The sequence below is a fragment of the Danio rerio genome, chromosome 3 (genome assembly GCF_049306965.1).
Source record: "Danio rerio strain Tuebingen ecotype United States chromosome 3, GRCz12tu, whole genome shotgun sequence".
NCBI lineage: Eukaryota > Metazoa > Chordata > Actinopteri > Cypriniformes > Danionidae > Danio > Danio rerio.
The window spans coordinates 43,635,237-43,646,825 of record NC_133178.1 but is presented as its reverse complement, the minus strand read 5'-3'; positions in this window follow the sequence as shown (position 1 = coordinate 43,646,825).

Here is an 11,589-nt window from a genome sequence, read left to right as displayed (position 1 = left end):
CCTGTAGCCTATAAAAAGGCCGCAAATATTTTTAAATGCATTAAAAGGCAAGCACATATCTTAGCCTTAGTTTGTTCACACTCTGCCTGTATTAACATGATTGCTGTATTTTAATATAGCCAATTTTGATTAATTAGCTTTAACTGACAGCCTTTTCTTCTTTTTCCGCGGTTATGCGGCATTATATTTCACACGCATATGCAAGGTGACTGAATATGAAATTAAAATACAAAACATACTGAGCCATAAGTAAAAAAAAACAAAAAAACAAAACAACAGTTATACTTTAAAGCAGAACATTGACGTTTTGAAACAAAAAAACGGAACTGAAACTAAATTATTAAAAATAAACCTGCCAGACTTAATTTATGTCCTATTTTCATTATTCATTTATTTTCATTATTCGTTTATTATTATGTACTATAATTGAAACATAAAATGAGATTGTAAATATAATCAACAACGAAAATGTAAATAAAAACGTAAATTAAAAATATAAAGGAACATGTCTAGTTTTAGTTCTATCAAAATAGCAAACACTACATCTCTCTATATTTAGACTAAAAGACTGCTTTATTTATTTATTTATTTATTTATTTAAGACTAATTATTTGTACTGAATGTTTGTGCTTTCATTTTAGTTGTCTTTCATTTCTTCAATTCTATTTTCCAAAACGAATCCTCTTTGCACTTAATAAGTTTACAATAAACCAGGTAAAAAAAAATTAAATGTAAGTTGAGGTGATCGCAAGTTCACAACTGTGAGGTGATGTGCTCTACCGGCAGGATAATCTATATTATTTTGCTGTTTTTCATATGCGCACGTTTAAGATTTGAGATTATAACATTGCCATGATAGTCAAAGAAATCAAAACATTATTTTCACCCCAACGCAATTTAATCGGGCACTGAAGGCTAATAACTTAATTCTTATATTTGCTTTTTGACTTCTCACCATGTATCTTTTCTACAGCATAGTATAGTGTAAGAGCATGTCTATTACCAGAAAAACTAAATTAAAATTATATTTTAATTGAACACATCACATCACATACAGTAAGCTACGCCTACAGAACAGTCTGTTTAGCATTGTGAAAAGGCAAAGCTAAATATCTGTGGTTAAAGTGCCACCCAGCGGTCAAATGCTGCTGGCGCATCAAGTACCGCCGTCGCCGCGGCATGAATGGCGGCACAAGGAACACATTGAAGTAGTAACATCTGTAAATTAAGCCCTGTAATTAAGAATAGAGCTATATGCTGCTGTTTAACTGCATTGAATTAATGCACTCCTGCATTGAGCTCACACATACATTCTGCACTCTGACTACTTCAAAATTGTTGATAAGCTGTGGTGGGCATTTTTCTCTGTCTCACGATGAACGCAGTCAACCAATCACAACGGACTGTGTTACGGACCAATCAGCGCAGATTAGCATCGCACCACGGATGCGTTTGGGAACAAATAGATTGCTGTACTAATCATATGGGAGTTGCTGGAATAATTAGATAACACTAAATGCATATTTTAAAATAATTAAAGTGTTTTTTGACCTTGCATGCATATTAGACTGTTCGAGACCCCCAAAACCAAAATATGTCCCTTTTTAATGCATAATAGGGCCTCTTTAAATGTTCAAAAGATTTGAAATACCCCTAGTAACATGGCCTGTTTTGATGAGTATTTTAATGAGTGCCCTTTTAAAGGCTTACACTAAAATATATATTCACAGAAAGATCGTCTCAATTCGATCATTTCTTGCCCCTTTTTTTTCTAGGAAGTAATGTTTTTTCAAAGCAACACTTTACTGCCATTTTCTCAATTACAATAATGTTTCGGATTCACACCCCCCTAAGGGTGGGAGTTTGCAGCTGCTGTCAGGATGTCTAAGTCTGTTTGTTTTGAACAAACAGATGTCTCTCAAAAGGAATATGAGATGCATTCACTTGAAAAAAAGGGGGAGCCTAGCAAAAGAATTGTTGTCTTCTGTGTTTCGAGACCGCTATGTTATATTCATGAATTCAGAGAATTCCTGCATCGTATATGGATGGTGTGGAAGAGTGCTTATCACTTAATTGCATGGAAAACACTCAGCAGAAGAAATCACTAGAGATTGTGGGTTTGACATGCAGACACAGAAATCCGTAAAATCCATCCCAATGTCTTGTATTGAAAATAAAATTCGCAGGCATCAAAATGTGTACTCAGATTCTGAAGTTTCAAGAAACCTTGAGCAAACCTTAGGGGTGCATAAAAGTTTTATGACCACATAGTAACAGAAAAAAAAACAGCAATAATAACACACACTCTCTTTCTCTCTCTGTTTTTTTTTTTTATCTCTCTGTTTGATTTTCCAGAAACTCTTAGTAACATCATTAATCACTGAACCGAGGTTGAGCAGAACGCAGAATGTGTTTGTAAGGTGCTGTTCTGTCCCAATTATAATGTAAATACATAGCTTGCAGTAATAAAGCCATTGATCAGATTTTAGAGGAAGCAACTCTAATGCTGAGACGAAGTTGTGCAAGAATTGGATTTTCTAAACTCTGGTGCATGACCTGAATCTGGGATTTGTTTCATGCAAACTCTAGTATGATTAACTAACTGGGCTCTGCAGATCATGTGTATGACAAAACATGGTTCATGATCCAAACCAACACAATCTTATGGCAATTCCGTAACTGTTTTAGTGTAGTGGCTAATTTGCATAAATTCGCACAATCTTACGTACAACTAAGTATGATTTGTTTATTCCCCAATGACAGGAAATTTTAGGGTTTAGGGATGGGGTTGGGTGGCAAACCTCCTTTCCATAGTCTTACAATTTTGTATGACTGAACTACGAATATGTATGAATTAGCCACTAAACTGACAAAATGTAAAAAAAAAAATTGTTATTTTTCTTTATGAGATCAGGCTGTCCAAACAGTTCATGGATGAGCCATGATACATTTAACTTCTGGCTAAATAATAGTAAGCTGGTGTCTGATGTGCTGTGTAATATTGTAGTGTAATTTAATACAAAATAGTATTCATGCACTGTGTGAAAATAAACATGCTAGTAATGATTTTGAAGTCCATAATTGTTAATTGCTCATCTGTTAAGGGCAACTGCATAAATGGACATATGTCAGCATAAGGAATCTGTACATAAAGTTGATATTCTACATCAGCAGTGCATATTTATGTTTTAAGGGATAGTAAAAGAAGCAGAAATGGCCTTGCAAATAGCAGGTATGGTTCATATGTCTGCTGTTTTCAGGAATGACAGAAAGGTGTGTGACTGTAATGTAGCTGTGTTCAGGTTACCTGTTACTTATATTTAGGACTGTCCTCACCTAAAGTTTCCCATGGTTGGCTAATAGTCATTTAATTTAACCATTAGTCAACAAATTTAACATTTTATTTTAAACTAAACCGTATTAATAAGGCTATATAACTTAATAAGCTTTCAATCACACACATAAAGCTTTCTACAGCATTCCGGCAGAAGTATTTACTTTGAATGGGTAAAGAAAATCCAACAAAGAAACTACATTAACATTTATTAGTAATATATTGATTCTATATTGATGAACTACTTCGTTCTTTCTGGTAACACTTTATTTTGATGGTCAATTGGAGTATTAGTAGACTGTCTGCTTAATATCTGTTGATACTTCTTTAGTAGATACTTAACTGACCATATGAAACTTGCAAGTATATGTCAACCTTCACTAACACTAACCTCAAACCCCAACCCTTACCCCAAACTAACAGTCTATTTATAATCTAGTGAGAATTAGTTGGCATGTGACTTACATTCAACAAACGGACCATCAAAATAAAGGAACCTTTTTTTTTTTTCTTTATTTGCTTAAGAAATGCTGTCACCGATTCTTCATCTCTGCATATGGACATGCTGAGATTTGTCATACACAAAAAAAAATTGATAATATTTTGTAGATTTTTGTAGATGTTTTGTTATCTATAGATGTTTTATGTATCCGTTTTTTTTATAATTTATTTATATATATATATATATATATATATATATATATATATATATATATATATATATATATATATATATATATATATATATATATATATATATATATATATATATATATATATATATATAATTTGAGGCATTAAACTTCACAAAGACCGAGATGGTGGTATGCTTACATTAATTTACAAAAATCTTGACCTTATCTAGGTTTACGTTTTACCTGCCTGACCATCAACACTGCATTGCTATCCACCTTTCTAATTGAACTACTGTGTTGATTTCTCCCAGTGTTCCTCAGGGCTATGTTCTCTTGCCTTTACACTTTATCACCTACATTCATAATTTAGGTAACATTTTACATTATATATTTATAACCCTAAGGGTGGGGGACAATGTATTTACAAAATTTTATTTTGGATTTATTTACATTGTAATTACATTGTTATAACATTGCAATTACATCTGAGATGTAACGTAATATAAACGTTTGTGTACAATTACTGTGTCGCTACATTGTACTTAGTATGTCAATAACATGTAAATACATTGTAGTTACATCCAAGATAATATTTATAAATGTAAATGATTCTTTGTCTATTGCATGTATATTATTTGGGTATTTAAAGTTGTACACATAAAAATATGCAACACACGTGTAATTAACAATGTGTACCCTGTGTGCAGCTACTGTGTCATTACATCGTAATTATTAAAACATTACATTGTAACTACATTAATACTACATTGTAACTGCATCCAACATAATATTTTTGAATTTATGTTTCTTTGCATGTTTCATGTACAGTTTTTGTGTATTTATATGTGTATATATGCAAAGTACGTATGTAATTACAAACCTTTACTTTGGATGTGTTTACTATGTAATGACATTGTCATACCATAGTTTTTACACTGTTATAATAATGTAATAAATACATTGCAATTACACTGTTATAACAATTCAATAACAATGCAATGACCACATTGTTACTACTACACTGTTATAATATTGTATATACATTGCTATTACATCGTAATTACATCCGAGATAATATTTATGAACATGTTTCTTTGTGTTTCATGTTTTTTTTTTATCATTTTTATTTTTTTTAGTTTTTCTTATACTTGCTTCTTCTATTCCTGTTTATGTAAAGCACTTTGAATTGCCACTGTGTATGAAATGTGCTATATAAATAAACTTGCCTTGCCTTACTGCATTTGTCTATTTATATGTAAATATTTGCAGTACATATGTAATCACAAAGTTTTATTCTGGATGTAAATACTACCTAATGACATTGCAATTACACTGTTATAACACTGTTATAACAATGTGAAAACATTGCAATTACTACATTTTAATTACTACATTGTAATGATTTGACAGATAAAACTTTATAATTCGAAGCTTAATACTACTTTTTAGAATTAACAGGTTATATCTGCGTTTGCCCTGTTTTTTTTTTTTTTTTTTTTTTTTGTACCGCAAGTTGCAAATTTAAAAAAAAATTGTTGAAAATTTATATTTAGAGTACATTTAGGGTCTCTGTCATGTTATATGTATGAAAGAGAATGTTTACACACACATTGTTTGTTTTATGAAATGCATAAACTTTGAACCTCAATATCTTAAAATAATTTAGAACACAGATAGAACCTTATGATTCCAAGGCAACTATAATTACAAACTTTTATTTTTGAATAAAATTACTTTGTCGCATCGCTTTATTTTGAAATAAAAAAAACTTTGTAATTACATCCAAGATAATATTTATAAACATATGTTTATTTTGTGTATTTCATGTACAGTATTTTTGTTTTCTTACGTACATATACAGAGTACATATGTAATAATAAAAAAAACGTTTATTTTTGATGTAATTACAATGTTGTAACATTGTATATACATCTGACATATAATATGTAACAGTGACCTTTTTCTTTTGTGCTTTTACTGTGTTGTTACATTGTAATTACATTGCTAATTACATTGCTGTTACATCCAAGATACTATTTCTAAATGCAAATGCTTCTTTTTATATTGCATGTACAGTGTTTGGTTATTTATAGTTGGATACATAAATATACGCGATACACATGTAATTACAAATGTTTACCTTGTGTGGAGTTACTGTGGCGTCGTGTTGTAATTATTGTGTCAATACATATTAATTGCATTGCAGTTACATTGTAACTACATCATTATAATATTTATGAAGCTATGTTTCTTTGTATGTTTCATGTTTAGCAGGGGTGTCCAAAGTCAGTCCTGGAGGGCCGGTGTCCTGCTGACTTTAGCTCCAACTTGCTACAACATACATGCCTGGAAGTTTCTAGTATACATAGTAAGAACTTGATTAGCTGGTTCAGGTTTAATTGATTAGGGTTCGAGCTAAACTCTCCAGGACACCGGCCCTCCAGAACCGAGTGTTTACATCCCTGATGTACAGTATTTGTGTATTTATGCTTAATTATACACAGTTTATATGTAATTTCAAACTTTGATTTTGGATTTAACTACTATGTAATGACATTGTAACTATATTGTTATTACACTGTTATTGTAATGATATTGTAAATACATTATTGTTACACAGTTATTGTTATGACATTGTAATTGCATTGTTGTTACACTGTTGTCACAATGTAATTACAAGGTAATACTTATGTTTAAATAGTGTTAGAAGTGTTAGAACAATGTAATAACTATGTAACTACTATATTGTAGTTACTACATTGTTATACCATTGTAATTACAGTGTTACTATATTGTATTTACATATATAATTATATTATAAATGTATTTTTGTATGTTGTGCAGTATTGTCATCTGAGAATTTAAGATTATATCTGACATTTTTGTCAAAATTGAGTTATTTACATATTGTTATTAAATGACAATGTATTTACATTATGGGATTTTTTTATAGGTTGATTACATATTAAGACTTAAAAAAAAACTATATATATTTACAAAGTCAAACTCTAGCTTGGCTGTAGGTCCTTACTGTAAGCCAATCAGCATTTCCAATGCATGCACAATGGCCAATCAGGATCAACTTTCTTTGTCATTTAGCCACATTGCTTTATTGACAGTGGGAAAGACCAGAAAGAAACACGAAATCAGTGTCAAACAAATAATGCCACACCACATAACACTGATAAATTGAAACATGAAACTGAAAAATTGTGAAAATGTGATGATTTAGAAGCATTTTTTGGACATTGAGATAAAATGTTACATTTGACAATGTTGTTTAATAAACAATATTGTTTTATAAAGTATTTATGAACAGCTGCACTGGACAAAATATTTAGCACTTTAATTATTAATTTGAACAAGAAAAAAAAATATTCATTCAAAAACACAAAAAAAAAATGTTATAGAAAGTAAAAAAAATAAATAATTCTACAGCACCATCGTTGTTTTTATTCTTTTAAATTAAATTAATGAGCAGGCTGATTGTATTTCTTGGATTTTTTTTTTTTTTTTAACCTCAAGTGCAAATTTAAGATGATTTTGATAATTTACATTAAGTGCAGATTAAGAGTCTCTGTCATGTTAATGTATAAAAGAGAACTGTTGCATACAGTTGAAGTCAAAATTATTACCCCCCCCCCCTGAATTCATACACCCCCTGTTTATTGTTTTACCAATTTCTGTTTTACAGAGAGAAGATTTTTGTCAACACATAGTTTTAATAAACAAAATAGTTTTAATAACTCATTTCTAATAACTAATTTCTTTTATCTTTGCTATGATGACACTAAATAATATTTTGCTATATATTTTCAAGACACTTCTATACATCTTAAAGTGATATTTAAAACTTAACTAGGTTAATTAGGTTAACTAGGCAGATTAGGGTAATTAGGCAAGTTATTGTGTAATGATGGTTTGTTCTGTAGACTATTGAAAAAAAAAAATGCTTAAATGGGCTAATAATTTTGTCCTTAAAATGGTGATAACAAAAATAAAAACTGCTTTTATTTTAGCCAAAATAAAACAAATAAGACATTCTCCAGAAGAAGAAAAAATATTATCAGACATGCTGTGAAAATGTCCTTGCCCTGTTATTCATAATTTGGGAAATATTAAATAAATAAATAAATAAATAAATAAATAAATAAATAAATAAATAAATAAATAAATAAATAAATAAATAAAAAATCAAAGGGGGTCTAATAAGTCTGACTTCAACTGTATATGTATATATTAGGGGGGTTCACAAAAATCATGGTTCGGTTCGATACGACACAGTGGTGTCTAAGTTCGGTATGTTTTTGATAAAGCAAAAAAAAAAAAAAAAAGCCAGAGGATTTCTCTGATTTAATTTTTTTTTTTTTTAATGTAGTAAAACTAACATCATAAAAGTCTAATTTTTATAACATAACTTTTTTTTTTCTTTTACTTTAATCAGTGATAAAGCTATCCTTCTTTGGTTTTAAGTATTTTTTTTTTTATTTTCAGAAAGATGAGTGTCCACCTTTTCTTCAGACAGCACAGATCTGCTTGATTTGACTGTCACCTGCCATTTTAGTGCATCTGAAAGCAGGAATTATCTGACTGAAATGGGCTTATCAAGGAATAATGTAACAGGGCTCAATTACATTTAACATTTCCTAAAACCCGAAATTTCCACTACCGATTAAGGTCTCTAATATGCACAGCTATAAATGTACCGATCGCCTTGGTGATTAGTTTTGCCCTGTTTGAATCTGTAGGAATTGCCTGTCTGAATGCTGTTTCAGTTAAACACCGCTAAAATAGCTTACTGTCATAGCAGATGTTTTTTTTCCACCACTCTCTTGGTGGCAGTGATGGTGCGCGACGTATCTAAGAGCGATGCAGGCATGTGCGTGCGATGTACCTGAGTGGTGGGAGTAAGTTGTTCCCAACCTGAAGAGCAGGTAGGGATGTGGTGAAGAGGGGTGTGCGACGTATTTAAGGGCCCGGGGGGAGATGCACAATTTCCAGAAGATTATCATTCATTTGCGGGCATCCAGGAGTCTCCCAAAGCTTCTGGGAGACTTGGGACATTTTGGATTACATTAGCGTTACTAGCCATTTAGCGAGCTAGTGTAGCGCGTGCATGACTGGACTTGAGAGTAGCAGGCTGACTCAGAAGGCATTAAGATTGCTATTGAGTGCAATGCATTAATAAAGTAATATTCTGAGTTCAAAAGCAATTGTCTACTGTTTAACATGACAGCGAGGAAGGCAGCATGTTGTCTGCCATGTCATTTGGGAAGCCATGTTGAGCGTTGTTGCTCTGAAAACATTATATTTTGTACTTTTTCTCTTTTATGTTATTTGATGTCTGAATCGAATCGCTTGGTTTGTAATGCGTACAGAACCGAAAGTCTCGTACCGAACGGTTAAAAACAAATACTCGTATCGTTACACCCTTAATATATATATATATATATATATATATATATATATATATATATATATATATATATATATATATATATATATATATATATATATATATATTTATTTATTTATTTATTTATATATACATATTCATGCTCAAGTCTGACCAGCTGCATCATGTCCATCAAGAGTTCGGATGCAAAAGCTTTTATAAGCCTTTTGAAATTTCCTTTAAAAAGGAGCATTTTTATCAGAATCCTGTGTGTAGGTTTAAGTTTAAGGCAAAGAATATACTCTATTAAAGGTCTTTAAAGTTTGCTTCAAAATATGCTTCAGTTAGTTGGCGATGAATGTTCAACATGTTCATTGACATGTTCAAGTGTCAATTGTGATACAGTTTCCTTCTCATTTGTTGCATGCTGATTTCAAAGTGCACACACAGACATTGAGCTATTTCAGCTTGAAAGTAAAAACAACTGCAGTACATACAGTATTACACTTAAAAATAGATTGTTTAACTTCAGACCAAGAAACTCCAAGAGAAACAACCTTGAGAAAATAAAGTTTGTGAGAGAAATTAACTTGTGATTGCTGAAGGAATAAAAAGAAAATTATAATTCTAATGCATGGCCTTTTGGGGCTTCTGTAGATACCAAACCCCAGTGATAATCATATTTTTTTCTGCAAATAAATGAAATTCCTTCTGACTTTTATCTTCATTTCCAATTGCACAATTGTAGTTAAAGTGATTTAAACACACTGTTGTCTTAAATAGTATTTCCTATTTCAAATCAATGCAGAAATCCAGCTAAACAGGGAGGTTGAATAGCACGTTAAAAGCTTTGGGTATTGTTCCCACAGTTGCAGTTGTAATTACACAGTAAAACATATGCAGTTCAGTGCACTTAATAAAAACAATCATACATTTATATAAAACTGCACGTTAATCAATATCATAACTGAATGTAGCATTGCAGCGTGGATGGATTTGTACAGTTTCTTTGCAAAATATTGTGGCACCTGCACTGTTAAAAGGGACAACGACTGTGTAGAGTGTCTATTAAGAGCTGTACTCTGTGGTCCAAACATTGATTTCAGAGTGTGTTGCTTGGAAATGTCAATTCACTCTTTATATTGTTAGGAACAAAATGTCATATGGAGCCAAACTTGCCTGCAATTATTTCAACAATATTGGATCCAGGCCTCAAATCTACAAATGTGACCATTGGTAAAGGATCTCGCCTCTTTGTCACAACACAGTTTGTCTTAGATGCAAACTCCTAAAATCCTGCAAAAACAAATTCAATAAAAATGACGCAAACATTCTTTAAGACTTTTATCAAATGTTTTTTTTTTTCAAAATTCTTTCATTAACTAGATAAATGTTTGTCTTACTGTGATGTTGACTAGTAAACAACTACTATGTTTTTGCTTGGGTATTTTGGGTGGTTTCTTGGATGCTGTGTGCAAAAGTGTGCTGATTAGTTGCAAAGTGGTTGTTAGGCATTTATTAGGGGGTTGCTCTGGTAGTTATTGATAGTTGTAATACTAAGTGGTTACTAATGTGATTGGTCATTACTAGGGTGTTGTTAACCAACATGTTCTGACTAGATGCTAGGGGGTTCAAAGAGATTTCCTTAGTATTCTATGTGTTTTTAGAGGTTTGGGGCTGCTATGCCACCTACAGTATAGGTGGTGACTTGCTTATTTTAGGTAGCTGCCAGGTTGTTGTTAACTGTCTTTCCAGTAATTTTCCTTCTGTGTTCTTATAGAGCAGCACTCCAACAAATTACCGGTTCGGTTACAAATTCTCTTTTCGGTAAATTGCCAGAATGAATTTACTGATACTTTCAAAAAGGGCCTGTTCACACATGAACCTATTCCGGAAAGAAATATATGTGTGATAGATTGGTGAGTGGATGGATGGATGGATGGATGGATGGATGGATGTATGGATGGATGGATGGATGGATGGCTGGACGGATGGATTTTGCAATCCAGGCTCATTACCGTCATGAACTCAGGTCTACATTTTTGTGGACAGTGAAATATAAAACTAGAAGTTTACTGCTGTGTATACTTTTTGATGATCTCAAATTTCTCTTACGCATTCTTTTCAGTATAAATTCACCAGATGGTGCAATATAGACTTTAGCTGACCAGGCCAGCTTGCTGTCAACTGACTGACTGATTGATTAACCAACTGACCCACCCACC